Source organism: Lynx rufus, unplaced genomic scaffold (genome assembly GCF_022079265.1).
Source record: "Lynx rufus isolate CCGP_SWC_20201006 ecotype Redwood Valley unplaced genomic scaffold, mLynRuf1.p SCAF_20, whole genome shotgun sequence".
In the NCBI taxonomy this organism is placed as follows: domain Eukaryota; kingdom Metazoa; phylum Chordata; class Mammalia; order Carnivora; family Felidae; genus Lynx; species Lynx rufus.
In genome coordinates this window covers 2769953-2793642 of record NW_025814835.1, presented here as the reverse complement: position 1 = coordinate 2793642, position 23690 = coordinate 2769953, and the positions used below count along the sequence as shown (strand labels likewise).

At 50.7% G+C, this 23690-nt stretch overlaps 1 long non-coding RNA gene across 1 annotated transcript; it reads left to right on the top strand.

Moving 5' to 3' along the window:
• The first annotated feature begins 10035 nt into the window (after window positions 1-10035).
• On the top strand, window positions 10036-15680 carry LOC124517048 (uncharacterized). The gene is made up of 3 exons (XR_006963285.1): window positions 10036-10162; window positions 11680-12002; window positions 15009-15680. It is a non-coding gene; the product is annotated as an uncharacterized LOC124517048 (long non-coding RNA).
• Window positions 15681-23690: the final 8010 nt, after the last annotated feature.

Below are 23690 nucleotides of genomic sequence, written 5' to 3'. Positions count from 1 at the left end.
TACACTCCTGTCTTAGGCAATGTGATGCGGGCAAGTGTTGTATTTGGTGACTGCTTTATGGCTTTCCTGAGAGGGTCCCCTGAGATGCATCGGGGACCCCTCGGTGCTCCCTGCTCGGGGCCTGTATGGATGCACCTCTCCCGCCCACGCTCCAAGCCTCCTGGCTGCTCCCACGGGTCTGGTCATATCCCGATGGCGATGAGGCGTGGGTCTGCGGAGGCCTCCTTGTAGGGGGACCCAAGCGGCCTGCCGGGAAGGACAACGGACGAGACCATGGGGACCGAGCGCCATATTATCTAGTGAGCCCCCTGGCGTCTTTCCCCGTGTCCCTGTGCCCCATGACCCCATCTCCCTGTCTCCCCGTGTCTCACGCCCCCTCCCTCCCCGGGAGGCCTTAGGACAGGGCAGACTTACCTGGAAATCGTGTTTTCCTCTCTGTCCGACTGGTACCTACTAAACAGTGAGCGGTTGGTCGACTAAGCAGAGTGGTCCCCGCTGCTCCTTTGGAGCTCTGTGTTGCCTCCAATCCGCCTTCCTCCTACGACACGGGAGCTCTCGGAGGGCTGACCTCCATCCTCCCAGAGCTCCGTGAGACGGGCAAGAAGCCGCTTCCTGAGAGTTCACACCCGCCGAGTGTGCCGTCCTGCACCCTCCCCTCTGTGCCTGCCCTGCTGTCCCTCCAGGGACCGCGAGCACACGTCACAGAGGGCGAGAGGAGGAGGAGAACGTGCATCCGCACGCCAACTGATAGCAGGCCACCCCGTATCAGTTCTCGACTCCGTAAGTGCCAAGCACCGCATTTGGCTGAATCCCTCACATCCAGGGAGCGCATTAGCTCTGTGTCGACCAGACAGCGATTTACAGAGTCTGTCTCTCTCCTTCTGATGTTGTGCTTTTAAACATAATTTACACATGAGTGACGTGTGCCGAATTGGCAGGCCTTTCTTCTTCTGTCGAGCCGGTGGGGTTTTGCCAGGACTCTTCAGACATTCCGAGGAAGTGAGTACCGGCCCGGCTGCCCTGTACGTGCCCGTCTGGTCCCACAATTGCGGGCCATCCCAGCCCTCGACTCCCCGCGGCTCCTCTAGGCACGTCACCCACAAAACACCCAATGTGGTCACCGGACAAATGGCGTGGCCGCCTTCACACTGCCGTGGGTCCCCCCACGTGGCCGCCTTCACACCGCCGTGGGTCCCCCCCCATGGACCTTACCGGCCTGATGTTCCCAGGACTGCCGTGACCACAGGCCTCTGGTAGGGGACAGAGACCCAGCTCTGGGTTTTCAGGGTTAGACCAGGCTGGGGTTCTAGAACACCACAACCAGCTGTAAATGTGGATGCTCAACATTGGACTGTCTTCTCTATTAAAAATAAAACTTGGAGACAGTAAGATTTCAACGCCCATGTGATTTCACTCATTTTCCAAGAGGTTTGTGTTGAGAGAGCAGAGAGGTGGAACGGAGAGCCCCGGGCCCCCCCCCCCCCGGTGAGGGTGCCACGCTTGCTCCAAGGAGAGACGTGCAGCAGCCTCAGCCCTGCCACATCCCTGCAGGCGCCTTGCAGCTGGTGCCTCAGCTGCATGAACCCCGTGCGCAAGCCGGGCTTCGGGCTGGTGCAGCCGCAGGACCAGCCGCGCGCCCCACGGTTCTGTGACTCTTGCTGGCAGATCGCCGTCTTGTGGGTTAGTCTTTGTACCTTTGCACGTGTGCCTTGCACACATGGTCCTTTCCCAACCACCATCTGACACACAGCTGGGACAGGGCAGAGCGTGCGCGCCCTTTGCGAGCCTGCGGGACACGTGAGCCTTGCCTTCCCCACAACTGTGCTGGCGGGTCAGGCGCAGTGGCTTCCCAAGCACGTCAGGTGTCCAAACACAGGGAGCCTTGCTCTTCTTTTTCTTTCTTCTTTTTCTTTCTTTCTTTCTCTTCCTTTCTCTCTCTCTCTCTAAGTTTATTTTTGAGAAGGAGAGAACGAGTGGGAAGGGGCAGCGGGAGGTGGGGACAGAGGATCTGAAGCAGGCTCAAAGCCGTCGGCACAGAGCCCGACTTGGGGCTTGAACCCACGAACCGTGAGATCATGACCTGAGCCAAAGTCGGACGCTTAACCGACTGAGCCACCCAGGTGCCTTTGCAGTTTTATTATTATTTTTTAATCTGGTCCTTTGGGTTATTGGTTTTGTTTGTTCTTATGGTGGCAAACAAGGCTCATATGATCCCCAATATGTTTCCAACCCTGAAAAGACTGTGCCGATCCCCACAGGTATGTGTCTTTAATCACACGTTGCTCTCTGGCCACGCGGCGTGCTCCTGTTTCGAGCGCTGTGCTCTGACACTTCAGGCCGACGACCGTCCTTGCTGCCCTCAGCCCCGGCATTGAACGACACACTATGTCAAGAAAAGACGTAGGTTAGCAAGCATGTCCTACTTCCATGCTTTCCACAGCTGGCCTCACGGGGCAGGGGCTGCTCATGCCGTGTGCCTCGGGAATGGGAAACCGGTAGCTGCGAGATATTTTTCCAAAAAGTGGATGCCCTCTCCTGGGAGCCTGCGAAAGTGCACCATGCACGCGCCAAGCCAAGCCTCCGGGGCCCTGAGTTCTGTTTCTTTTCTTCCCGGTGCGCGCAGGTAATCCCAGGGCCGCCTATCAGTTCGAAGGGCGGACTGACCCAGATCCCGCACCCACACACAATAACACACAGGCAGGCCCCTCCTTTGGGCAACAAATAAGCTATAAAAGGAACCAATGTCAATGGCTCTTTGCCATAAGTTATGGTTACAGATATGCACATTTTACCGCCGAGGACTGGGTCAAAGTTGCCTACAAACCAAGTTCCTCGCAGCAGCGATCTCCTCGTCCTAAAGAAAAGTGGAAATACGGACAAGTCCAGGAAAAGATCGTTTTAAAAACTTGATTGAGGTCAAGGCCATTAAAACTTAGCTTTTTGTGGGGGCTTAGTGCACGTGGGGGCTCCTACCGCAGCAGACACTTGGTTCTCTTATCATCTGCTCACCTCTTCCCTCCTCCAGGTCCCAGCCAGGGAGGGACCATAAACAGGTAGGAATGATTCACTTCTCATTTGAATACACAGACCCTTTCCGTGATCTGAGTCATTTTTCCGAGAATAAGCCCTTGAAATGAAATTGCATAATCCATTGTCTTTCCAAACACCTCTCCCTTAAAGGCGGTGGGATGACTTCGGTGGGAGGGTTTTTAGCAGGTGAGCAGGAAGGGCGAACAGCGGGAAGGGCCGGAGGTGTTCGTGTCTCCGGGCGTGCGGGGGTGGGGGTGGGGCGCAGGTAACCAACCGATGACTCAGCAGAGAAGGGGCCCTGGGATCATATCCCTGGGGAAGCAGACGTGAAACACGGGCACACGCCAGCCGGCAGCACCGTGTTTAATACGTCATTTTTAATTAGCTTTCATCTAACCTGGTGCTCACCGGTTGCTATTTGTACAGCTCTCCAGGGCGTTCCGCAAGACGCCCTCTTTTGTCGGCCGCCGGCACCACGTCTGCTCAGAGATATCCTCGGAAAACACGAGGGGTGTCTCGCCCGCGCGGGTGTGTGCACACGGCCGGCAGCATCGGTGGCTTTACACCAGCAGCCCAGCAGGGGGACGAGGGGCGGCGGTGTCCGATCACAGCCTTTGTCATTTACCCCGAGCGGAAGCCTGTCCTTTCTTCGGGCACAGTGGACCCGCATCCGAGGGACTGAAGTCCGGGGACAGTCTAATTCCTGAGTTTTTGACAGGAAGATACCAGAAGCAAACTCCCCAAGAAGGGTATTCGGGGAAACGTCCGGCCCCCAGGAAGAGAATTCCGAATGGCCATGTTGGCGGGTCCCGGACAAAGTAGGAAGGGCCTAGTGGAACCAGGACGGCTCCACCGGGCCCCGAGCGGTCGGTGTTGTTCTCCGATGAGAGCTGCTGGGTGCGGACAGAGCGCTGGCATCCTGGCATTTGAAGAGCGGGACAATTACGCGGCCCAGAAGGGCAGCCTGGCGCCGTCCTCGTTGCGTCGGCCCGTTTCACCTCCCTGAATTCCGAGCGGTGTGGTATTGACGCCGAAGGAAGCGTCTGCGGTCTTCACGATGGGAAATGGAAAGCGCCCGTCCGCCGCGTTGCCTTCCCCGCACCCCAGAGCGGGAGTGCAACCCTCTCAGCTCGGCCGCTGGCACCCACGGCGCGACCAGGCCCGTCCTCGCAAGCCACGCGGCGCGGGCCCCTGCTGTGCTCTCCTGGGCGCCCCTCAACTAGGGGATGGGGGGGTGGGTGTGGAAGGAGAGTGGGGGCGGGGGGGGGGGCGCCGAGCAGCAGGCCGGACGTCCGGGAGAACGGAAATCTCAGAGCTGGCCTTTTCTGCCGGCACCCACGGGAGGTCGCGTGCAGGGAGAGGCGGGTGGGACGGTGTCACGGTCGCGGTCTGGAGGAGCCACGTGGCGGGGGGGGGGGGGCTTGGACGGCAGCGGAGGAGGGAGGCGGCAGTCTGCGGAGAACAGGCAGTGCCTCGGGAGCTTCCGTCTGGCCCTGGGGTCCCATCTCTGCCCGCTTCCCTCCTCCCGCTCCAACTCCGGGGGGCGTGAGCAGAGGCCGGTGAATCCTCCGTGGCGCCGACGCCCCCCCCCCCCCGGGACGGCACCTCGCTCTCCCTGCCCCGGGTGCGTGTGTCCGTCTGCACACGCACACCTAACACTCGCCTCTCGGCTCCTAGGCCCCAGCCTCGCACCACGTCTCTCTCGTCCCTCCCGGTAAGAGACCAGTCCCGCCACGGGCCTGGGACTGGTGAGAAGAGGCCTACCCGCCCCCCGCCCCTCCCCCTCGCCCCCGCCCCTCCCCCCCCGCCCCTCCCCCTCGCCCCTCCTCAGGAAGCCCCGCCCTCCAGGTCCTCCCTGCAAAGGGGGTCCTCCCGCTCGCACTGGGGCGCTGGTTCTTCTGGAAGCTGCTCAGCGGTACGTGACCCGCGTTTCCGCTCACACCTTTCACAAAGGCCTGGCGGAGGAAGCGAACGCTCTGTGTTTTCGACGAAAGAGATGAACTGAATTCCAAACACCTCTCACCAAGGAAACCCCTCAGGAGAGCGAAGGCAAGAAAGAAACGCGGCGAATCCAGGGATTCCATTGCCATTTCATTGGTGGTCGTCTTGTTGCCGGAGGGCTTCTGGCAAAGTACTGACGCCTACTTTAAAGAAATCGGGATTCAACACCAACGGAGAGGTGGCAGAAGACAGAGGAGGCCACACAGGAGGCGGGGAGAACAGGTTTAGCTGTAAAAAGCCAAACTTCAGCGTCGCATGTTTGCCTCTCTCGTATAGGTCCGAATTCGTCCTAGGATGATGCAACAACGCGGACTCGTTTTTAGCGCAAAGAAACGTCCGCTTTCCACGTGCAATCTTTGAGAGGGTGTGACGATCACTCTCAAATCTCTCTCAGACACCGGCTGACAAACGGGGGTTCTCGCGGCAGAAGCTGGGCTGACCCACGCACCACGCCGACGACGTGAGCTTTCGGAGTCCCAGCGCGGGACACAGACACGCGCAAGTTGCTCGCTCACCTCAAGCGACACCTGCAGACGCTGCCTGGAATACACCTGTTCGTTAGCAGCTTGGTGGAAACAGGTTCGAGAAAATAAAAAATAAATCGAGAGCGTGGAGACAGCGAGCCCCGAATCCCGTTTCCTCAGAACCCAGCACAAGCCCCTTGGGCGGTGCTGCCATCGCAGCCGAGCGGGCTCACGTGGACGTCAGGCGGCCCGCAGGGGTGTGTCCGTCGGCAAACGAATTCCCGCGCGGGGAGCCAGAGGCAGCGTGGACGCGCGTGGGGTGAAATGCACACGGGCTATCTTACCTCTCCCTTCCGGCCCGGGACCACACCCGGGTGAGTGCCCCGGCCCGCGGGTTTACTCCATGGGAGATTGTGCTTGGTGACAACCGTCAACCGGGCCAGCGTGACCTCCGGCAGGAAAGGGCGGGCAGACAGAAAGCACAGGTGTGGCCAAAGGGGTTCCCGGCTCCCACGTCGGCTCTCAGCTGTCGTGTCGCTGACCCGGGCCCTCTAGGTCCGCTGCCCCGGGGGGACTGAGGCCCACTTGTCATGCCGGCCCACGGCTTTCTGAACTTTCCTTCACGGCGCACCGCGCGCATCCCGGGCGGTGACCGTGTCGCCGTCCGCACTGGCACACGTCTTCCTCCTCCTCTGGTTGCCAACCTCCAGAGCTGGGGATTTCTCTGCTCTTTCTTCACTCCCATCCACACCGCTCACAGGCACCCGGAGGTCCTCCAAAGAGGTTTCGTGAACAAAGGGCCAGGACACGCTGGACACTCCCCACGGTCAAGAAACACGGTGTCTTCCAGTCTGACCTATGAGGAGCTCTGAATGACGGGTTTCTGTTCCTCAAATTTAAATGCTGGTCAGCAAGTGCCTCCAAACAGACGTCGTGTTGTTCGTTTCTAAGCTGACCTCGGGCTTAGTGTACCTGACACGTAGGCGGGCCAAGTGCAACCCTAGGGCAGCTGCACCCAATCAGCTGTCAGGGCACCAGGCAGGAGTTTTTAGTTAATGATGTTGACGATCATTTTCTCACTTGTGCTAAGAGTTTGACTTCCCTTTAAAAAAATTTTTTTTAAATGTTTGTTCATTTGTGAAGGAGAGAGGGACAGAGCACAAGTAGGGGAGGGACAGAGAGAGAGGGAGGCACAGAATCCGAAGCAGGCTCCAGGCTCCGAGCTGTCAGCACAGAGCCCGACGTGGGGCCTGAACCCACAAACCGTGAGACCATGACCTGAGCCGAGGTTGGACGCTCAACTGACTGAGCCACCCAGGCGCCCCTAAGAGTCTGACTTCTTAGGAAGTGTACTTTTACTCACTCAGCTAATATCTAGATGTGATTCAGCACACAGCATATTTCATAAGGGTTATTTTTTCTAATTTGGTAACTGTTTTATACAGACTACAGCACGAGCACTGTTGGGAACTGCCAGTTATGCAACCGGCCCACCGGCAGGAAAGATGCTGCTTCTAACAACAAACGTCCTGTCCCGACGCAGCCCAGGACTAACTTTTCCATGGACCCAGACATTTTACACCCAGAAAAAGGGAACATTCACAGTTGCAGAACTGTGAGTACTTGCAGTTAAATAAAGGTAACACTGCCCAACTCTGGGGTGGTTTTCATTGTTTCTGGAATGTCGTTTCTGGGGGAAATTTTTAAACTCCTGGCCACAAACCATCCCCCAAACAACAACTGCTTTTACAGAGTACACTTTAAAAGAGTGATGTTTGAGGCTTCACTCTCATGACAAGAATTCATTCCTGTGGTGCAAAGAGTCACGGTGTCCCGCCGCTCACGCTGATAAAATGTGTGTTTAAAATATGAAAGCAGGAGAGCCAGGACCAGTGACTGAGTGAGCAAGATGAGGGACTGAGAAGCAAGTTTTAGCAGGAGGGAAAAGGAAGCGACTCAAATGTCCACTTTTTCTTCCAAGGAATCACACACAGTGACTCCCGAGAAAGGAATGTGTGGGACTCAGGGGCCTGTGGAGAAACCTGCACAGCCTGTTACTATTCAGTCACCCAGGGTAGCAAGGATGGAAACAAGTTGCCAGACTTTGCATCCAGCGGCTTTCTGTCCTGAAGTGACATATTCTGTGGTCGGAATGCTTTTGGTCAGTGTGCTACGACTACGACGGGACTGGGTGGAAGAAGTAATGGCGGCTGCTTCTCCCAGAGCAAAAGCCAAAGTGATGATAACGCCCTGAGTGGGACGGAGGGACCCGTATCACTCACAAGCCCTTACAGAACCCGCCAAAGGCGAAGGAAGGGGCAAGACGGCTGTCCGCAGGGAAGGGCAAGTTCACCAGGGGCCAGGGACTCTCAGAATGCTCCGTTTCCTCGTAAGTTGCCTGGCGATGGACTTAGGCGGAATGTCAGTGAGTTTCCCATCCAGAGACTAGTTGTTTGTGTGAATTCCAGACTTGGGGTGAGAGTGGCTTGGTGGCTGGTGGTAGCCGTGGGGGAGAAGCCGCACCCCAGAAACAACCCATCCCCTTCCAGTCTGCGTGGCGCACACCTAATCCAAGCTGCCTTCAGTCTAAATCTATGAGGAATCATCTGTCTTCATTAGAAGTTCCTGTCGTGTCCGGGGTCTTTTAAACTTGGCAGAGAAGGAGTTTGTTCAAAGCTAATACTTTGATGAACAGCATCTGCCCAAGTACAAACATAGTCTCCAGAGGCAAAAGAGTTTCTGGTTTGGATGTATATAATTTACGGTGAAGAGGAATGTAACCTCTTTCTCCAATCAGGTTTTCTTGTCTAAGAAAACCAAAAAGCATGCTGACTAGGAGATAAGCTGGTGATCTTTCAAGGGGGAATCAGAAGAGGTGGCCCTGGGCCCATTTGAAGAAAGACACAAGGACTGAGTTCAGGAAGACAGTATTATCTTACACAACAGCTTCTTCTGCAGGATATGAAAGTGCTTTATAAATATTAATTATCTCATCCACTCTAATCATATTGTGTGAGCCAAAAACATTCTAGACGGCCGGTTGCTCAGCCCACTGGGCTAAATATCTCAAGCTGTCTTTCACAGACTGTGATTTCCAACTCAAAGTATGCTCACCTCCTTGTTGTTTAGGGATGTGGTTGCGTTTATGAAGGATCCAGTCCCCTTTGGTTCTGCTTCTTTTACTCAACACCTTTGAATCGCTAAACGTTTCTGCCTGTGCCCCATTCCTTCCCCTTTTATACATGTTATTTTAGCAAAATTAGAAAACATAGATCCATGAAAATAAGGGTAAGCCACTTATAAGCTCATGATCATTAAAAATTACCATGGATATTTGGTGTGTCTTTGTCCCGAAGATTTTCTAAATACGTGGGATCATGCATTTTTATTTCCTTTAATGTTGTTTCATATTCACTAATACCATTATTTTAGATGTATGTAATTGTTTTCATGTAATACGTATCATCACTTTTAACAGCTGAGTATTATTTCACCATATGGAAGTGCCATCATTAAATTAATCCAACCCTTCCACCTAAAAACACAGAGGCTGTTTGCACATTTTTGCTGTTAGAAATCTGTCTCCAGCCCAGGAAATCAGCATGTTCTGTGTCCTTCCGAACTTTCTTAGTGGCCAAATAAGCATATGAAACTGCACACTCATATAAGTGTTTTGTTTTGTTTACAAAAATGGTACTGTACCCCGAACCTCACTTCTTTCACTTAAAAAAAATTACCATGAAAGTTCTTCTGGAGAATTCTTTAAATAGCCGCATGATATTTTACAGTATGAATATAGCACTATTTGTTCATTTTCCTTGATAGCCATTCAGGCTATTTCTTGACGTCTGCCATACAAATAATCCTGAACTAGACATCCTTGAGCATAACTGCCAGTGTATTCGGTGTTTACTTCCATGGCAGAATGGCAAAGAAGTGGGACCACTGATCAAAAGACACATTTGTAATGAGATTTGTTATGCACGCCTCTTAAAGACATTCACGCCAGCGTGTGGAAAAGTCCAAGCTGCCTGGCAGTTTCCTTCGTACGGATGCTCCAGCCAGAAACATCTTGGATGTAAACGTCCAGACAAGGAAACTGACGCTCAGAAAGGTACAGGACAAGTTCAGAGTCATACAGCTAAATTATTCTGAGTCAGGAGTAGCACCTACATCTTCCGATTCTCTGACAAGGCCTTTCTGCATGGCGATAAGCCTTTCTGGGGGGGGATGGGGGTGTTGGTAAAGAGGAGAAAGAAAAGGTATATCAGCTAAGCTATTGCTGTGTAACAAACTCCTCCAAAACTTAGTAGTTTAAAATAGGAGCCACCTATTTAGTTATGATTTTATGAGTCAGCAGTCTGGGCTGGGCTGGCGCCCTCACATCTCCGCAGTCAGCTGTGAGTCAGCTGGGATGCCTCGGTTCTTCTGTGCTCCCTCATCCTGCAGGACACTTCCCAGGCTTGTTCTTGTGACGGTGGCCAAAAAAAGCACATTCTCACTTTGCCACATTCGATGGTTGGAGAGAGTCACGGGGCCAGCCCAGATCTGAAGGGTGATGAAACCGACTCTGCCTCTCAGTGGGAAGAGATGCCAGGCCACACCGCAAAGGGCCTGCGCAAAGGAACGTGTAGACGGTAGGAGCCACACTTGCAACAATCTGCCAGGTACTCAGGCTGATTAAGTTTTTCCCGCTTTCCAAGCAATTACTTTGTTGTCATCTTGACACGGCCATTTGGAAAATCACAGCTCTTTAAGGGCATAAAGGTAGTAACATTTGTAGTGAAATCTCAGAGAGTTCTCCCAAGATGCCTGTGGCACATTTCAGGCACTGACATCCTAGGTCTGACCTCTTTCCGTTTTTAAAAATAGATTTGTCAGACAAAACAATTAAGCACTACGGCCGTTTTACTGTTTCTGTAATATGTTTGTTAATACAGAACACCGCTAAAGTATCTTCTCTTCCTCTGCTGGAGGGAACTGCCGCTGTATGGGGCTTTTGTCTTTTATGTCTTTTTTTGTGTGTATGCCTTTAAAAATATATATCTACATATATCTGTAATTTTCCATGTCATGCAGTAAACAAGTGAAGAGAAGGCCTTCACAGGTCATAAAAATAGCAAGCAACAAATAGAGTTACACACAGTGTGCTTCCTTTTGATACGCTAGCAGGAGTGTGTCCTTGGAGATGGGGGGTTGTGGACCAACGCCAAGGGGCCACACTTGCTGGGTTAATGGGGCCCCTGCGAACATGGGCTGTGGATTCACAGACAGCCCCGCAGAGAGACTGGGGAGTGCCGGGGAGGGCACACCCTCTATATTTAGAACTTCTGGCTTCAGCCAGATATAAAATGGATTTCGGATGTGGGTTGAGGACAGGAAGGGAGGACACACGCTAGTATTTCGCTTGTTCTTTCTCGAATCAGCAGCCTAGCATGGCAAGTGCTCCTGGGAGACATTCCCGTTGGTCTGTAATCGTGAACTGGTGTGGAACAAGGGGAAATGAAAGGGAAAGTCCATTGGCTGTTTGCGCTGGGCACTTTGTCACGTGTCTGAGCGTCCTCTGGCCCTCGGCTGCATCCGGCAGCAACTGGGTTCTCCAGCTCTGAGCAAAGGCGCGTGAGCCCGGTCTTCTGAAGGATGGCACCGGGCGCTTCGCGTCACCACCTGTGGCTTTCACAGAATTCCACAGCGAGGCTGAGAGTGTTTAAAACAAATGAAATAATCATGCAGGGAAGAACCATAGATTTCAATAAGAAGTGCTTTGGAGACACTCTATACCAGAGATCCCTCTTCCAAAGGAAACAGGATACACGGAAAAGTGGAAGGAAACCTTATTGTTTACTTGGAGGTATGAAAAGAAATAGGCCAGTGATTCGTTTCCATAGTGACTATTATTGAAATAAGACAAACGGGACACCAATACTTATTCTCCTATTCAAGCCCTTTTAAAAGATCACTTTAATCTGCGCTGGTTCTTGAATATAAACAAGAGAACCAAGTTATCTTTCACAATAAGGATCTTTTGCTACTTGCAAACGAGACTTTAAGAAACTTAAAATAGTCCAAATTTGTGCCACAGCAGTTTGTGGCCGCAACGCGTTTTGGGTATACGAATTGTGTTCTGGGCATTCGCAACTTAGCCCCGGTTCTTGAAGCATCGTTTGTTCTTGCTTTCCCCCAGACTACAGGATATTGATTTGTTGTTGGGGACTCTGCAGACACATGACAAGAGTTGAGGTTGTAAACATGGGCACGTAAGCCACACTCCCAGATGACCAGTTTTAACTGGACCTTTGAATCCAAGAGCCAGCCGAGGCACGGTGTGGGATGCATCTGTGTGCTGGGGAGCCCAATCATTCTGACCATCTTAACCGTCACGGCGAATCGTTGCCTGCGGGTGTCTTCTGAAGCGATCAACACCAACTTTCAGGAGAGCTGAAGTGTCCCAATCAGCCACATGGCGCCAGTTCGCTGGGCGTGTGTGGGTCCAGGTTCCTGGTTAAGGTGAGGTGAAGTAAACGAGGGCCGGGTCCATCCCGGCCACGGAGGCACGCCGTCCGGGAACCTGGGTCGGGAGGATCTCGTTCTGGTCACGGGTTTTCTGTCTGGACCACTTCCGCGGCTCATCTCCTCACCTCTGTCAACCTGGTGAAAGTGGGTCAGTTCTCAGCTGAGGGACGCGGTTGTAGAGCCATCTCGTGTGCTCCAGACTCCTGCGGCGGCATCGGTGGGAGGCTGTGCTGGGCGGGGGAGGGCCGTGTGTGCCGGGGTGAGAGCGTGCTTCTGTGTGTATGCCCGTGAGTGTACGCCTGAGTGTGCGAATGAGTGTGAGTGCTGCACGTGTGTGTGCACGTGAGCGTGCCCACGTGCTCTCCGTGGCCTGTGGCACCTCAGCTGCGGTTAACCCTTAGCTGTCAGGGTCTCGACCTCCTCAGCGAATGACCCAGGATCATTCTTCTTCTGCTCTGCCTTTCAGCAATTTTGCTTCTACTTGGTATCTTCACAGGTAGGTCAACAGGAGAAAAAGAAATGATAAAACAGGAGGGGGTGGAAGCTGAACCTTTGGGCTAAAATTAGGTGAGAAGATAATCAGCGGATCAGCAGACAAGCAAGGGGCTTAAGTGACCAGCTGCAGTTCCGCACTGGGTCAAGGATCCCATCTTTCCTGTTTCTCTAGCATGAATGTTTGTCAAACGTATTTTTCCTATACTTAAGCAATTATTATATTCTCCTAGCATAACAAACACTAATCCCAGAGCTCGTGGGAGACGAGAAGGCTATAACGGAATCGCACTTTGCAAAATAAAAACTCTGACCTATTGCACTGCAAAGCTAATCCTCTATTTTCAAGAATGGACACCACTCCATCACCTGAAGAGTAGCTCTGCCTCCTCTCTCCTTCACGTTATGGAACCAGAGGGAAGGCACTGCACTCTGTTCTCCTTGGAGCACTTCTAAACTGCACGGTCATGCTCCGAGGAGAGCCTCCTCCCCTTTCATACAATTTAGACTCTCGCAGACACAGTGCAAGTTATTAGAAATTTGTAAGCCAGGGCCGTCCAGCTCTTTCCTTGAATAGCTGATCCTGAAAAATGAGATCAATCATAATCCAACAGAGCGAGAGAAGCAGATTTCTTTTTCTTCTTTGCTTTACTAGGAGTACATGCCAAGTTAAAAATCTACATAAATGAAATCTAAATTACTAATAACTTAAAGCACTAGACAACTCCTAAAAGTTCTTATAATCAGACCAGGCAGATCTACAATACCAGTGACCAAATAATAGCTATCTGGTGGTTTTCATGGTATTTCTAACTTTCCTAGTAAAAACAGTGCTGTTAAAAAGAATACGCTACTTTAAAAGACAGCCAAGGGGCGCCTGGGTGGCTCAGTCGGTTAGGCGTCCGACTTCAGCTCAGGTCACGATCTCGCGGTCCGTGGGTTCGAGCCCCGTGTCGGGCTCTGGGCTGACGGCTCAGAGCCTGGAGCCTGCTTCCGATTCTGTGTCTCCCTCTCTTTCTGCCCCTCCCCCGTTCATGCTCTGTCTCTGTCTCAAAAATAAATAAAAAACGTTAAAAAAAATTAAAAAAATAAAAATAAAAGACAGCCAAAAAAAAAAAAAAAGAGAGAGAGAGAGCAAGAGAGAGAGACAGAGAGACAGAAAGAGAAAGAGAGAGACTGGGCAGGAAGGAAGGAGGGAGAGTGAAAGAGAATCTGAGTTTACAGACCACAGAAAGCATGCTGCCCCTATTCACAAAAGAATCTTTGTTTACGAAAGAGTTAGCGGCAGATTCCTTTCAGTTTTACTTTTATTTCAAAACATGTTGTGAAATTTCAGGACACTATAAAATATTACAACGTACACAAAAGTACAATTTTGCAATAACACCCATATCCACCACTTGGTTAAAAAAATCAAACCCCCCCTTTCTCTCTCCTCAGCCACAAACCCCTCTCTCAACAAAGGAAACCATTCTTGTGAGTTTCGTATCACCACATGTCACACTGTGTATTTCTTCGTACCTTTACAATACATGTATGTATCCTAAACAATCACATTTTTACATATCTTAAACATTTGTAGGATTGCTATTATACACTGATTTCATTTTATCAACAGCACTATATGTTTTCTTGCAGGCTTTGTCTGTTGCGAATGTGTTGCTGTGCTTTATTCTGTTCTCTGTCAGACGGTGGTCCTTTGGGAAGGTACCGCTCCATCTAGCTACTATCCATTCTCTTGATGAGGCTTCTCTTCAAATGGAGCATTTAAAATACTGTTTTATTGAAGGGCGCCGGGGTGGCTCAGTCAGTTAAGCATCTGACTCTTGATTTTGGCCCAGGTCACGATCCCAAGGTTGTGGGATCGAGCCCCATGTTGGGCTCTGAGATAGCAGAGCCTGCTTGAGATTCTCTCTCTCTCTCTCTCTCTCTCTCTCTCTCTCTCTCTCTCTGCCCCTCCCCCACTCATGCTTGCTCTTAGATGAGTGATCTGTCTCTCCCTCAAAAGAAATAAAACTTGAAAATATTTTACTGAAATCTCTGTTTTTAAACCCGGTTTTACTTGCAACTTCCCTATGCCTCAGAGGTACTTTTTCCATAACTTAGGCTTAAATCAATTTAAAAACGAAACAAAAACTATATTTTTCTGGCTATAAAACTAATACATGCCTATTTTAAAGTAAACATACAAGAACATAGTTCTCCACTTTAGCAATAACCACTGTGAACATTTTGGTGTATTTCTTTCCAGCAACTTTCATGTTTTGGTTTTGGTTTTCACAAAACTAATGCTATCAGAAGAGGCAATTTCCCTCGGCACTAAAAAACTATGAAAACAAAAATGTAAACGATAGGAAAGTATTCCTGACTGTACTGTAACGGTTGGGCATTTAGGTGATTCCAACATTTCACTTTCTTTTCATTTAACAAACGTTCAGTGAACATTTGCTCATGCTATTCGGGGCAGAAAGTGCAACAGTAACCGAGACACGACTTCATTCTTTACAGAACGTTATATAAGAAACACAACTACACGAACCATCCCACGATTGCCACTGTGACCTGCACGTAAAGAACAAGAAGACAGAACGCTAGGGCACATGGGAGGCAGAAACCAGTCACGCAGGGTGGGGAAGACTCCACCAGGAGGAGAGGTGTGCAGGCTCGATTCAAAGATAAAGGAAGGCGGCTGAGAGTAGCGAGTGTGTACCACCTGCGGGTGGGTGCGTCTGTGCACTGGTGTTGCAGGGAGAGCGAGACGGGAGGCCAGGAGCAACTACGGACTGTCATGCCCTCATGGGAGCCCATGTGCCCACACCTCTCCTACTTTTCTGGTTACGTTGTGAAGACAGCATCCCATTGTGAAATTACTGGACCACAATGATTTGAAGGAATCCTGTCTGTAGGATTTTGACACATTGGAAACAAAGTGTTGCTCAAGATTCTGCATTCTGCATGCCAACACCAAGGCGTTATCTCATTGCAACTGGCACCAAGGACAGAGCGATGCCGCGGAAAAGGTGGTAGCCTGGAAACGGTGTCGGCCTCAGGGCTGTGCTATTATTATCCTTCACTCTGTATCAGCTAAAGTGAGTGACTGTGAGAGAAATGACTTGAAGAAACGTATTTGGTTACTTAAAACACACGGAAAAGAAACGTATTATTAAAATAGCAAAGCTCTGTGGGTAGGGGTGGATTTTTGCAATTTGAGTAACGCGTGCATGCGTGCACATACGCACACATAGACGCACACACACACACCTCTCAGGGATACACTGAAGAATTATCAGGGGCACCTGGGTGGCTCGGTCCATTAAACACTGGACTCTTGATTTCGGCTCTGGTCATGATCTCACAGTCTGTGGGTTCAAGCCCCGTGCTGGGCTCTGTGTTGACGGTGTGGAGCCTGCTTGGGATTCTCTCTCTCCTTTCTCTGCCCCCACCTCATACTCTCTCTCTCTCAAAATAAATAAACTTAAAAAGAAAAAGAATTATTAACGAGGACCTTGATGGGGTCAGGGAACTCCAAAAATTCACTGAACAGGAAAAATTCAATAAATGGGAAGACATTTCAGGAAAAGAAAGAGTATTACAAAGAAATTAATGATCTCAAAATTACTTTTTAAATTTAAAAAACTTCAATAATATTTTAAAGGGATTTTTTTGGTTAAAATAATTCTAAAGTTTTGAAGAAATAATGTTCAGTAACACCCAAGAAAATTGGCAGGAAAAGAAATCCACTAAAATAATTCAAAATATTGGGGTACCTGGGCGGCTCAGTCAGTTGAGCGCCCGACTCTTGATTTTGGCTCAGATCATGATCCCAGGGTCGTGGGATCGAGCCCCACGTCCAGGTCCTAGCTGAGCACAGAGCCTGCTTGGGATTCTCTGTCTCTCTCTCCCTCTGCCCCCCTCCCCCTCAAAAACAAAGGAAAAGAAAAGCAATTCTGAAATACTTCTTCTGATGGGTAAGGATGGGGTTGGGAAAGGGAGAAACAGAAGCTACTGTTTCTCACAGAAGCCCCAAACCTTCAGCTAACCTATGTCTGCACTGTTGTGATTAAAAATACAATAAGATACATCGGGCTCCGTGCTGACGGCTCGGAGCCTGCAGCCTGCTTGGGATTCTGTGTCTCCCTCCCTCTCTGCCCCTCCCCCGCTTACACTCTGCCTCTGTCTCTCAAAAATAAACAAACCTTAAAACAAAAGAATAATCAGAAATAAACTGGGAAAGAAGCAATGAAAAATAAAGGACAGCATATACAACAAGGAAACAAGTATTTAGATAAATATGCATCCGTGGTTGCTGTTAACGGTAAAAACATATGCTAAAAGGTAAAGATTTTTGACTCCCCCAAATTTTAAACTTCTATGTGCCGGAAAAACATGTAAGTAAAAGGTAAGAGTCAAACAGGATAACTACGTGCTAAAATGTCATCAATGTTAACATTACATGTTAAGAATTCCTTACAAATCAAGAATGAGAAAAAACCCAATTAAAAAACACGCAAATAACATGACACATAGAGGAAGGAAAAACACAGTCAATAAACAGGTACGCACCTTTGGATTCTCCAATCAAGGAAATGCGTGTGGAAATAGTGACGAGGCTCTGGTGGCAGCGGAGTAACACGCCCAGCGCAGGCGTCCATTTCCAAGTCCAAGTCTTCTGTGAAATCACCGGGCACTCCTTCACGACATGACACCTTTCACCTTAGTGAAAACAAAGCAAGCAAATCTTGGTGGTCTCAAATAAGAAGGGGAAAAAAAAAAGGTGCCCTATATTTAAAAATAACACCGAGCAGAACCCACAACCAAAGGTAACAGGGAACAGCTATCTGCACTGCTCAAGCCAGGTTAAAAGAAATCAGACCAAAATAAATACAACCCTGTCGTGACAACAGACTAAGTTGTGGGCCATGTTTTAAAGCGGTGGGCATCTGTTTCAGTAGGAGTTGATTCTGCTCTGGAGGGTGGACTCCAGCTGCCTCACCTGGGATGCAGGGGCCCCGTGAGACCCCACTGCAGGAAGGGCCCCTGGGTCCACCATATTCCTGGCGGGCTGACTTTTTCTACTCGCACAGTAAACAGCTCTGTCTCCTTGTGAACGCAGCCACTTATAAGGGAGCCCCAGCTGAAAGGACCAGCTTTGGACAAATTTGTCTCTTATTCCAAAGTCTTTAAATATCTGTAGTTTTAAAAGAGGGAAAACTAAAGATGACCCATTCCTGCTTCTAAGGAAAAGAACGGAGTATGCTCTCATTACAGTGAGACTCTACAATCAACACACACAGGCCTGTACACCCTACGCCTCTTTTCTCAGGTCAGGACTATACCCAATTAGCTTGTGATCTGAGCCAAAGAGCAGCAGAGGAAGCACGTATTCAGGGCTAATATGATGACGCGTGGCGCACGGGGGCAAGTGTTTGCACATGGGTTATCTCAAGTAACACATACAATCCCAGAACAGGATTCTGTGGGGACGCAGGCTTGGGAAGCTCAGGCTCTCATGTGAGACTCTGGCTAAGAGGGAAGGATGACATAGGAATCCCAGTTCCAGGGCCTCCCCAGGCCTGCTCCCTGCAGTCTTTCTGATCTGCTCTCCATGTCCGTGAACTGAAGTTTTACACATTCTCTAAGTGTCTTTTCGGCTCTAATATCCTGGAGCTGTCTGATTCAAGATGTGTACTCATCAGAAGCTCCAAAAAATCCCACGAGGGGGGCAGTCATATTTCCAAACTTAAGAGTCAGGATGTTCAGTCTGATATAGCACCTCTGTGCTACTTCCAGAATCATCTATCCATCTGGAAGGTGGAGGCCAAGTATTTTATTGTTTACGGAGATAAGTGAAATAGAATATTTTAAAATGGGATGCCAGAGATGGTCTGGGGTACAGGGTGCAGGAGTGAGTACAGCGTGGACAGTAATGAAAGTTGAGAGGAGACTTGGTCTTTAGAGTTCTTGCTCCCATCTTTCCTCTTTCTTCAATTCTCTCATTTGGTGCCATGCACACCTTCTTGTAAGAGAGCTCTTCCAGGATGGCGTCCTATGAAACCTGTACTTTCAGATTAATTTCCCATCATCCAAACTCAGTAACTCGGATTCCTTTTCTTTCATTCCTCCTAACTCTCATTTTCAATGGTGTCTGACTGCTGATAGAGAAGAAGTGACTGGAATAATTCATGCTAAGGTGTGAATGGTCCATTGCTGACTCAGCTTGTGATCCCAGCTTTGCATTCTGAAGGAGTAGCTACTGAATCCAAATAGAATCTAATGGTCAGAGTTAAGGACTTATTATTCAGTCAAGTCTGAATAGTATACTATGTCCAAGTAGTAAGCATATTTTCCTGCCCTGGCTCCCTTTCTACTGAATGGAGATGGTATTAATAGGATACTTTAAAGCTATGATTTCCAAACTTCTGATGGTGCATATCTATCAGATACAAGAAAATGAGTACCTACCCAAATCATTTATTGAATTCACATACATATGTACAATCAATGCGCCGATGTGCTGTTTACTGCAAACATATAACTTTAAAAGGGTGACATAAAACTAAATAATACATTTACACTATTTTATTTTAACTGTAGAAAATGTATATTCTTTTGCTCTCATTCCAACTTGTGTTTGGAGTACAAGTAGTAAAGAGGAATATGCTTCACACACGTAAATTACACACGTAAATCACACACCAAATGCTGAAAGAAAACAGCCAGTGAGCACCTCCTCTCCGCATGCTTCACCATGGGCACTCAGGTCACTTTTCATGGTTGTCTGTGCCGGTCAGACGTACACAGGAAAGGAGGGGCAGGAAGATGGGTGAGGGGATCCGTCTGTACAGTGTTAATAACGTCTGATTTTCTTCTTTGATCAAAAGAGATAGAAAAGTTGTAATGGTTTCTTTCTGTAACCCAGTTAATCGTTATCGTGGGGGTGCAGTCACTGCTCCGTGTGCCTTCGTTAACACAAGAGCAGGCTCGGATCCAAGTTTTGTGGAACTTGGGACTGTTACAACTTCTGGGGAAAGGAAACTCTTTAAGAAAAAGAGCACACACACAAACCTTACTTTTGCAACTTCTTACAAACTCTGTGATCCTAGCAACACGGTCCTGGGTCCTCCCAGAGTGGCTCCCGGGGTGATGGGAGAGGATTCTGGGGGCGGGGGGCCCAGCACCCCCAGCAAGGAGGTAGGAAATGGGTCTTCAGCAGACTTGAGGAGTCCTCTCTTGCAAACGAGGAAGCTTGGGAAAGAGGGCTTCTTTGCAAAAAGCTGCTTAGAGGACTGGAATTTAAATTTCTTTCCCTGCTTGGCTCCTCTTAATGGGCTTTCATTCTTAGCAAATCCTGTCTTCTGTGCTCAAATGTTCAGAGAGCAATCCCTGGAGCACACAGGACAACTCGGAGGTCTGGCGCTGATAAGGACCTGAGCTCAAATGTTTAGATAACGTCAGAGCCCTTCGCCCTGGCTGCCGTCATTCTGCTCCCTCCTAAAAATATGAGCTGTGGTCTCAAGATAGTGGTGCTCCTGGCTCGAAGAGGAGGATGTACAGCTTTTTGGTAAAGAACATCCTGGACTTACTAAAATAAGTCACAGTGTCAGCTCCTGCCCATTAAGGGGGCCCACTTTCCCTGGTCTTTGTGGGTGAGAAATTTGAGATGAAACTGGTCTTGCAGAAATCTCAGCCTGTCTCCCTTTTAAGGCGTTGTTTTCAATGCAAGATGGCAAAGGAAAAATCCAAGAGAAGGCCGTGGCTAACAGGACATTTACGGCCCTGAGAACACTGAAATGCAGGGGGGGGGGGGGGAGGGGGAGGGGGGGGAGGGGGAGAGGGGGGCGGGGGGCGGGGCTGTACTTGAAGCACGGGTTGCGAAGGGTTAAAGTGTGCACTTGAATGCGGTGGACGGTAGGGACGCCCAAAAGCGATTTCACTAAAAAATAAAGCCACAAATCCGTTTCTCCCCTCTCTCCTTACCCCACGTGGGCACCTGGCAGGACGGCCTGCCTCCAGATCGTTCTCTTCTTACAGGCCTGTCCTCGACGTCTCTCCCGTTTCTCTCTGCGGCTCTCACACGCCCCTCTGCTCGCCTGAACCCGTCTGCCCGGACGCCACGCGGGGCCGCCCAGGAGAAACCAGCGGCAGAATTCTTTGAAACAAAGACGTAACCACGGACCTGCGGCTCCGAAGGCGGCCGAGGTACACGCCACGTTTACCCAGCAGGCCTCGGGCGGCCCCAGGACTGGCTGGCTGCGGCCACGTGACTGGGCCGCTCGCGATCGCGTCACGCGGCCGCGCACAAGCCCCGATCTGCGGCTGCGCGGCGAGAGGCCCCAGAGGCGGGAAGGCTCGGGGGCTGCGGGCCGGTTGCGCGCCGGGCTGGCCTGGTCGCGGGAAGAGCTTGCCGCCTACGTGGTTTGGGGACCGATGCCCTTCCGGCCCGCGCAGCCTCGTCATGCAGCCCGGGCGGAGAAGGTCTGCGTCTGCCTTCCTTCCTTCCTGACAGGTAGGAGCGGATTTGGGGGCGCAGGGAGCCAGGCGTGCTGGAAAGAACCTAGAAGAAACCGGAGGAACCTTCTAGAATGTGCGTCTGAATGAGCTCTGGGAACACTGACCATACGGTAAGAATTCATCCAGATAAATTTTACTGTTTTACCTTCAACCCTTAAACCTAGCTCCGAGGAAGGAGGTAGGGCTTTTTTTACGGGGACGTCTGACGCACTCAGTGAAGGGTCACGCTGTGGGTCGGAGAGGGCGGGAGGGAAGATCCAGCCCCGTGCCTTTGCACCGGCAGCAGGCCAGCCCCCCCACGCCCCCCCCCCGAAGGGAAGGACGAGGTCAGCAACCTCGCACGTTGCCGGGAACATTTACCAAGAACTCACCTTAGGGGCAGGTGCCCTGCAGGAGGGGGCAGGCTGGACCCAAGCCGCCCTGCCACCCTGAGTTTCGCCTGAACCCCCCCTACCCGGACTCTGTCTGCATCCTGAGCCACTGCTCGTGAGCCACCAGATGCTAAGTGGCTTACACTGCTGGAGTCTCAACTTGCTCATAGATTTGTGGGGAAGTCCATACCTACAGTGTAAACTCCTGACCCCAGGGCCCCACGCATAGAAGCATTTCGCAAAGGGGCCTGGAGCCTGTGACTGAGACACCACTGCCACCTGGTGGCCACACACCCAAATTACAACTCCAGGGTTTATAGTTCCGGTTCTATTGTTTTCAGCAGGATCTCCTGGAAAAGTTGAAGATGTGAGCCTTGGGTTATGAAGCATTAAAACACGGAGGTGACAGGGGAAAGGAAGTAGTGAGTGTCAGGCCAGGATGGGGAAGTTGGATCATTTCTAGGGCTTCCGGATTCTGGGCTTCACAGGCCTGCAGCCCCTTAAAATGTTTGAAGTTCCCGCAATGTCAAATGCACCCAAAACGAAGGAACTGCAACGCCTGCCAAAGACAAGATATCAGTCCTGTGTCTTCTCTGTCGTTTGGGGTTGTCTGTTTTACTCTTTCTCTCCATCCGCATGTCAAGTTGCCTTTTTTGTTTGTTTTTTAATGTTTAGATGTTTTTGAGAGAGAGAGTGTGTGTGTGTGTGTGTGTGTGAGACACAGCAGGGGAGGGGCGGGGGGGGGGGACAATCCCAAGCAGGCGCCATGTTGCCAGCTGTGGAGCCCAACAGGGGGCTTGAACCCGTGAACTGTGAGCTCATGACCTGAGCCAAAAGCAAGAATCTGATGCTTAACCAGCTGGGCCACCCACGCACCCTGTCAGGTTGCTTTCTCTGAGAGGGTTTCTTGCGCCTAAACTGACACGTGGACGACACTGACCTGATTCCACGCTTGCATCCTTGGAGGCACTCTGGCCTGTGCCCTGGACAGGTCTGGAGGGAGCCTGACTCGGAGCAGAAAGAACCCAGCAGAGAATAGAATACTTCCTCCCACTCCGGAAAGGAGCAGTTCTCCAAGCCAGTGTCTTCTGTGTTGCAGAAAATCAGGTGGGACGACGGTCAATGAAGCTGAATAGCCAATGATGTCCATAAAGAAACAGAGCCTCACGCTCCCGCCATTTTATACTTCGTTACTTCAGATGTCCCAAGGCCTGCGGGCTTACCCTTGGTGAAGCCGGTTTAGAGGAAGAGAGAGCCAAAGGGAAAGAAAGGGAACCGTGTCGTAGGTTTGGCTCAGCGCTCTCTGTTTTACCAAATCCTTAAATGCTGTGGGCTGAAAAACCGAGACGGAGAGAATTTATACGTGACCTAAGTTAGAACATAAGTCAAGTCAGTATATATCAAGGACAGAACGTGGCCTCAGATGTCTCTGAACACAAAGAAGGCTTTTACCAAGAGTATCTTCAGCATGTTGAGACTGCGGGCTGCTGTCAGGATGCCTGACTTCTCTGCACCTCCGTCCCTTCTCAGATGTCCTTCTGATGAGCTTCCCATGAAACTGGAATGTTCTACTTCATCTCAAGAACTAAGAGTGAGGAAGGTTCACAGACAAGATTGTGTTAAATTCTTCTTGTCCCTTTTTCCCAGTGTTACACGTGAACGGGTCCAGTGCGGAAGGAGGAAAGCCCAGCCAGGCTGCAGGATTTAAGGATTTTCAGCCTGTGGATTCAGGAAGTAGAAGTCTTAATTTTTAGAGCCGCTCTGTCAGGCACTTTACAGCTTCCTCTTCTAAGTGCTAAGTGCCATAAATCTGTGGACGGCCGGTCTCCAAACTCACATGTAAACGGTCCTGCACACGAGCAGCAACGGCCACCGACACAAGTGAGTGACCCATAAATAAGGCTCACGTGTGGTCCTCGGCTGTCCCAGTCCACTGTCCATCCACAGGCGCGGCCCTGGGCGTCTGGGGCAGATGGCCGCACCTGCACACTTTCTGGGCACGGCGTCTGGCAGAAAGGGAGGCCCGATGCGACAGCACTGCTGCGGGCCTGCCTTCGTCTGGGTGCTTCTACGGTGCGGGCGGCCTTGACGACGGGTCATCCGAGAGTGGCCGTCTGAGGCTGGGGTCCTTGGGCAGCAGCCTCGGGGGGAATTAAGGGTTGGCTCTGTGCGGGCCCTTGCCCACTGATGGTGATTTAACCACGTGAAGTGGCCCTCCCGAGGCTGTCTCTGTTGGCTCCGGGAGCGTGGGAGAGCCACTGTCTTAGGACCTGGTGCAGACTTGTCTAGGACTCCTGTGTGAGGACAA